Source organism: Vulpes lagopus, chromosome 8 (genome assembly GCF_018345385.1).
Source record: "Vulpes lagopus strain Blue_001 chromosome 8, ASM1834538v1, whole genome shotgun sequence".
Taxonomy (NCBI): domain Eukaryota; kingdom Metazoa; phylum Chordata; class Mammalia; order Carnivora; family Canidae; genus Vulpes; species Vulpes lagopus.
In genome coordinates this window covers 109,070,288-109,078,186 of record NC_054831.1, presented here as the reverse complement: position 1 = coordinate 109,078,186, position 7,899 = coordinate 109,070,288, and positions in this window count along the sequence as shown.

Here is a 7,899-nt window from a genome sequence, read left to right as displayed (position 1 = left end):
CTCATTTCCCCTTGATTCTCGAGATGCTGGGCCCAAGGTCTAGTCTTCCTGTGACTGTTAAACACTGAGCATCTTGGTTACCTGGAACAGCAAATACCCTTGGGCATCAGTGGCTTCAATGCCTGCTTCTTTCCTTGTTTTGCAGCTTCTTCATTTTTGGTACTTGGCGATTTGCCTTACTTTTTTGCAACCCTAGCTTTACAGATGAGATATTTGTTATATGTTGTTTAATATTTCAGGGGTCTTTTTTGGGGGAAGGTGTTCAGATTATCTAGTTTGCCTATTGTTCAGGAATACAAATTGGCACATTTCTGAAATATAAAATGCACATTCCACTTGATCTCAAGGAATTTATTCTTTGAATGAAAATTTGGCAATATCTATCAAAGTTCAAAATATATACAAATTTTAATCCAGCAATTCTACTTCATATGAATTTATCCTACATATATACTCACATTTGTATAAAATGCCACATGAATAATGTTAATTGTTGCAGGCTTAGTGAAAGTTTGAGGATTATAATAACAGTGTAAATGTTCATCATTAGGAGACTGGTTCAATAAAGTACTTCTGATAATATTTTGCAACAGTTAGAGGAATTTAAAAGATCTATATGATCTGATATAAAAAATGTTTATGATGCAGGTACACAACTTTTTTTATGTAAAAAATACAAGATATGCTTATATGTGCTTACATATTCATTAAAAGCTTCTGAAAAGATACACAATTAGCTGTTAATAATAGTTTACCCCACAAATTGGAATTGAAACATTGCTTCTAAATGACAAATGTGCTAATTTGAGATGATTTTTTACCCATTTATTAATATCAGCTCCTTACTTCTTTATTATCATTAGCAGTGCTACTGGAGAGCACTTCTTCTCTACAAACTATTCTACAACTCCTATCATTTACTACCTGTCTGTTATTCCTTATCTGTCAATTATCCCAAGTAATCTGGTTGCCCTCTGCTGACTTTACTAGGACGCTCATTATCTAATGCTCTAAATATAATGGCAGAGACTGAAATAGGCAGATTTCCCACTCTCATCTGCGCTAAGATTCCTAATGGTTTAGTCTATGTAAGCACATATAAAGGAGCTGGAATTTAAATGCATTCCACTACAGAGGAAAGAAAGGGCTCACTGAGAATTAAGTGAAGAAGCTAGGCCATGGTTTTGGCTGTGTTACAGCTTGATCACCAGGAGATACTGATATCAACATCTGAGCCTGGATGCAACTTCTGACTGGATTTTGAATTTTCAACAAGCTGCTCAATTTGTAAGGACTAGTAGCTGAATTAGGCATTTGCAAAATGTAGGAACATTTTCTGGCATAAGCCTAAAGGTTTTTCTTTCACATGAAGAACTCCTGGTGATGACAGTGTTCAGCTACAGACTTACTTAATTTCCCATTAGATTTATATGCACAAATATTACAGACTCCACATAGTTTTATGTAGCCTTTCACATATTAAAACGTGACTTCCTTTTTCATTCTCTTTGAAATAGGCTTCATGTTCATTCTATGATGAAAGATGGCCCAGATACTATTCTACATCTGGACTACAATTTGCATCATTTTGTATGCTATGTCTTGAGTTATGTGTTTAAGATATTTTTGTGGAAATAGGGTGGTTTGATTATGAGTGGCATTTGTTTGTTTTAGTTTGATGGGTTGGGGGTTTTTTGGCTTTTATTTTAGTTTGTTTTGAGAAAGAATGGAGAAAAAGATCAGAAAAGTTTTCCTTTTAGGAAGATGATTATTTCCATTTTAGGTTGTTTTTTTTTATATAAATTAATTTTTATTGGTGTTCAATTTACCAATATACAGAAAAACACCCAGTGCTCATCCCGTCAAGTGTCCGCCTCAGTGCCCGTCACCCATTTCCCCCCCACCACCCGCCCTCCTCCCCTTCCACCACCCCTAGTTAGTTTCCCAGAGTTAGGAGTCTTTATGTTCTGTCTCCCTGATATTTCCCACACATTTCTTTTCCCTTCCTTTATATTCCCTTTGACTATTATTTATATTCCCCAAATGAATGAGAACATACACTGTTTGTCCTTCTCTGATTGACTTACTTCACTCAGCATAATACCCTCCAGTTCCATCCACGTTGAAGCAAATGGTGGGTATTTGTCGTTTCTAATGGCTGAGTAATATTCCATTGTATACATAAACCACATCTTCTTTATCCATTCTTAAGTTTCTTTTTTTAAAAGAGTGTAATACCACTTACAGAGTTTAAAAGCAATACTGTACATTATCTCTGGATGCCTGCAAGCACATCAGTGATAAAACTATACCTGCATATAAGCAGTATAAAATTGTAAGAGAGACATCTTGGTGTCCCCCAGGAAAGCCTCCGACCAGGACTAGGGTGCAGGGCATTTATTGAGAGATGATCCAAGGGAACAGGAGTGATGGTTCAGGTAAAATTAGACAAGAAAAAAAGAGAAGAGCAAGGAATTCAGAACCTTGGAGAATTGTCTGTCCCTAAGGGTGTAAATAAAGTTTGTCCCCTTTAGTTGATGTTTCTCCTGAGGGTGTTAATTCTCTCATATCTTCTTTTTTTCTTCAGGTAATAGTTCCTGACACAACTTTCTTTTTTTCCCATCTTTACTGAGGTATAATTGACAAAATTGTAATATATTTAAAGTGACAATGTGATGATTTGACACATGTATACATGAAAGGTTTCCCACCATCAAGTTAATTAACACATACATCACCTCAATTATTTACCTTTATTTTCCCTTTTCTGGTGAGAACATTTAGGTTCTATTCTTTTAGCAAATTTCAAGCATATATTACAGTGTTAGATCCCAAAACCTAATTAATCTTTTTAAAAAAGATTTTATTTACTTACTTGAGAGAGAGAGAGAGCAAAAGCAAGTGGAGGGGCAGAGGAAGAAGGAAGAGGGAGAAACAGATTCCCCACTGAGCAGGAAGCCCCACATCCCTGAGACCATGACCCAAGCTGAAGGCAGATGCTTAAGCTACTGAGCCACCCAGGAGCTTAAGACCCTATTTATATTATAACTAAAGTCTGTATCCTTTTTAACAGCATCCTCCAAATTTTCCCAACCCCTAATTTTTCTAAACCACTAATCTACCCTGTTTCTATGAGTACTATAAAATAAAATAATAAAAGTGGCAAGAGTGAGCATCCTTGTCTTGTTTCTGATCTTAGAGGGAAAGCTTTCAGCTTTTCATCACTGAGTATAATGCTAGTATGGCCTTGTCATCTATGGTCTTTATTATGTTGAGATACGTTCCTTCTACACTCAGCTTGTGAGAGTTTTTATCATAAAAAATGTTGAATTTTGTCACATGCTTTTTCTACATCTATTGAGAAGACCATATGGTTTTTATCCTTCATTATATTAATGTGGTACATCTAATTTATTGATCTACATATGTTGAACCATCCTTGTATCGCTGGAATAAATATCATTTGATCTTGGTGTATGATCTTTTCAATGTACTGTTGAATTTGGTTTACAAATATTTTGTTGAGGATTTTTGCATCTGTGTTCATCAGGGATAATGGCCTGTAGTTTTCTTATCATGTCCATGTCTTTATCTGTCTTACCAGATAAATGCTGACCTTGTAAACAAGTTTGAAAGTATTTCCTCCTCTTCTATTTTTTGTAAGAGTTTGAGAAGGGTTGGTACTAATTCTTCTTTAAATGTTTGGTAGAATTTACCAGTGAAGGTATTTGGTCCTGGACTTTTCTTTGTTGAAAAGTTTTGATTACTAATTAAATGTCCTTACTGGTAATTGGTCTTAATCTAATTGGTCATTAGATTTTCTATGTCATTATGATTCAGTCTTGGCAGGTTGTATATTTCTAGAAAGGTATTCATTTCTTCTAGGTTGTCTAATTTGTTGGCATATAAGAGCAGTTTCTTATGGTATTTAGTATTTCTGTGTTATCAGTTGTAATGTCTCCTTTTTCATTTCTGATTTTACTTGGGTCTTCTTTCTTTTTTTTCTTAGTCTACCTAAAGATTTGTCAATTTTATTTTTCCTAAAATCCAGCTCTCAGTTTCATTGATCTTTTCTATTGTCTTTTTAGTCTCTATTTCATTTCCTTTTTCTCTGTTCTTAAGTTATTTCCTTTCTTCTATAAATTTGGGCTTAGTCTGTTCTTCTTTTTCTAGTTCATTGAGGTGGAAAATTAGATTGCTTATTGGAGATTTTTTTCTTAATGTTGGCATTTCTTGCTATAAACTTCACTCTTAGGATGGCTTTTGGAGTACCCTGTAAGTGTTGGCATGTTGTGTTTCCATTTTCCTTTGTCTCAAGGTATTTTTAAAATGTCCCTTTTTAAAAAGATTTTATTTATTTATTCATGAAAGACACAAAGAGAGAGAGGCAGAGACACAGGCAGAGGGAGAAGCAGGCTCCATGCAGGGAGCCCAATGTGGGACTCGATCCTAGAACTCCAGGATCACACCATGAGCCAAAGGCAGAGGCTCAATTGCTGAGCCACCCAGATGTCCCTAAAATTTCCCTTTTGATACCTCTTCTTTAACCCAATGTCCAGCAGCATGTTATTTAATCTCCATGTATTTGCAGATTTTTTCCATTTTTTTCTTGTAATTGATTTCTAGTCTCATGACATCATGGTCAGAAAAGATGCTTTATATGATTTCAATCTTCTTAAATTTATTAAGAGCTGTTTCCTCGCCTAACATATAATCTTTCCTGGAGAATATTCCATGTGTGCTTGAAAAGAACGTGTGTATTCCATTGCTGTTGGATTGGAATGTTCTGTATGTTTGTTAGACCCACCTGGTCTAATGCATATTTTAAGTCAAATGTTTCCCTATTGACTTTCTGTCTGAATGATCTATCCATTACTCAAAGTGGGGTACTAAAGTTTCCTACTATTTTTTAAAAAGATGTATTTACTTATTTTAGAGAGAGAGCAGCACACATAGTGGGTGGGGGGAGGAGTGGCAGAGGGAGATGGAAAGAGAGAATCTCAATCCAATCAATCTCAATCAAGCTGAGCATGGAGCCTAATTTAGAGCTCAATCCCAGGGCCCAAGATCATGACCTGATCTGAAATCAAAAGTTGGATACTTAACTGACTGACTCATCCAGGTGCCCCCCTCCACTATTCTATATATCTCTCCTTTCAGATCTGTCAGCATTTGCTTTATACATTTAAGTGTTCTGATATTGAGTGTGTAAATATTTACAATTATTATACACCCTTGTTGAATGGCCCCTTTATAATTATATAATTATCTTGTCTCCTGTTACAGTTTTTGGCTTAAAACCCATCTTCTCTGATGTGTGTATGTGTGTACTCATGTTTTCATTGGTTTCCATTTGCATGGAATATCTTTTACCAGCCCTTCACTTTTCATTTATATGCTTCTTTAACTTTCACAAAGATGGCGTTGAAGGCAAAGAAGGAAGCCCCTGCCCCTCCCAAAGCTGAAGCCAAAGCAAAGGCTTTGAAAGCTAAGAAAGCACTGCTGAAAGGCATGCACAGTCACACACACACACACACACACACACACACACACACACACACAAAAGAAGATCCATACGTCACCTACATTCTGATGACCCAAGACCCTGCGTCTCTGAAGGCAGCCCAAATATCCTCGAAAGAGCACCCCAGGAGAAACAAGCTTGATCGCTATGCCATCATCAAGTTCCCCCTGACTACTGAGACAGCCATGAAGAAAACAGAAGACAACAACACATTTGTGTTCACTGTGGATGTCAAGGCCAATAAGCACCAGATCAAACAGGCTGTGAAGAAGCTCTATGACATTGACGTGGCCAAGGTCAACACCATGATCAGGCTTGATGGAGAGAAGAAAGCATATGTTCGACTGGCTCCTGACTATGATGTTTTGGATGTTGCCAACAAAATTGGAATCATCTAAACTGAGTCCAGCCAGCTATAAATCTAAATATAAATTTTTTCACACACACACAAAAAAAGACTGAAGTGAGTCTCTTGAAGGCAGAATAGAGTTAAGTCTTCATTTTTTATCCACTCAGCTACTCTGGATCTTTTGACTGAAGAATCTAGTCCATTTATATTTAAGTAATTATTGACAGATATAGACTTACTACTGCCATTTTATTATTTTCTGGCTTTTTTGTAGTTTCTTTGTTGCTCTCTTCTTGTCTTGCTCTCTTCTGCTGTGATTTGACCACTTTCTGTAGTGGTATTTTTTATTCCTTTCCCTTTACTCTTGTGTTTTTACTACAAGTTCTTACTTTGTGGTTACCAAGAGGCTTACATAAAACAGTTTAACAGTCTATTCTAAGTTGATAACGACTTAATTTCAAATAAATATAAAAGTGTTACATTTTTATATACCCCCAAATTTTATTTTCTTGATGTCACAATGCACATCTTTTAATACTGTGTGCCCATTAACAAATTACTATAGTTAGGTGCAATTGCAAATGGGATTGACTCCTTAATTTCTCTTTTTTCAGTCTCATTGTTAGTGTATAGAAATGCCATTGATTTCTGGGCATTGATTTTGTATCCTGCCACGCTACCAAATTGCTGTATGAGTACTAGCAATCTTGGGGTGGAGGCTTTTGGGTTTTCTATGTAGAGTATCATGTCATCGGCGAAGAGGGAGAGTTTGACTTCTTCTTTGCCAATTGGAATGCCTTTAAGGTCTTTTTGTTGTCTGATTGCTGGGGCTAGAACTTCCAGTACTATGTTGAATAGCAGTGGTGAGAGTGGACATCCCTGTCTTGTTCCTGATCTTAGGGGAAAGGCTCCCAGTGATTCCCCATTAAGAATGATATTTCCTGTGGGCTCTTCGTAGATGGCTTTTAAGATGTTGAGGAATGTTCCCCCTATCCCTACACTCTGAAGAGTTTTGATCAGGAATGGATGCTGTATTTTGTCAAATGCTTTCTCTGCATCTAATGAGAGGATCATATGGTTCTTGGTTTTTCTCTTGCTGATACAATGAATCAAACTGATTGTTTTACGAGTGTTGAACCAGCCTTGTGTCCTGGGGATAAATACTACTTGGTCATGGTGAATAATTTTCTTAATGTATTGTTGGATCCTATTGGCTAGTATCTTGTTGAGAATTTTTGCATCCGTGTTCATCAGGGATATTGGTCTGTAATTCTCCTTTTGGTGGGGTCTTTGTCTGGTTTTGGAATTAAGGTGATGCTGGCCTCATAGAACGAATTTGGAAGTACTCCATCTCTTTCTATCTTTCCAATCAATGCCCAGAAATCAGTGGCATTTCTATACACTAACAATGAGACTGAAGAAAGAGAAATTAAGGAGTCAATCCCATTTACAATTGCACCCAAAAGCATAAGATACCTAGGAATAAACCTAACCAAAGAGGTAAAGGATCTATACCCTCAAAACTATAGAACACTTCTGAAAGAAATTGAGGAAGACACAAAGAGATGGAAAAATATTCCATGCTCATGGATTGGCAGAATTAATATTGTGAAAATGTCAATGTTACTCAGGGCAATTTACACGTTTAATGCAATCCCTATCAAAATACCATGGACTTTCTTCAGAGAGTTAGAACAAATTATTTTAAGATTTGTGTGGAATCAGAAAAGACCCCGAATAGCCAGGGGAATTTTAAAAAAGAAAACCATATCGGGGGGCATCACAATGCCAGATTTCAGGTTGTACTACAAAGCTGTGGTCATCAAGACAGTGTGGTACTGGCACAAAAACAGACACATAGATCAATGGAACAGAATAGAGAACCCAGAAGTGGACCCTGACCTTTATGGTCAACTAATATTCGATAAAGGAGGAAAGACTATCCACTGGAAGAAAGACAGTCTCTTCAATAAATGGTGCTGGGAAAATTGGACATCCACATGCAGAAGAATGAAACTAGACCAGT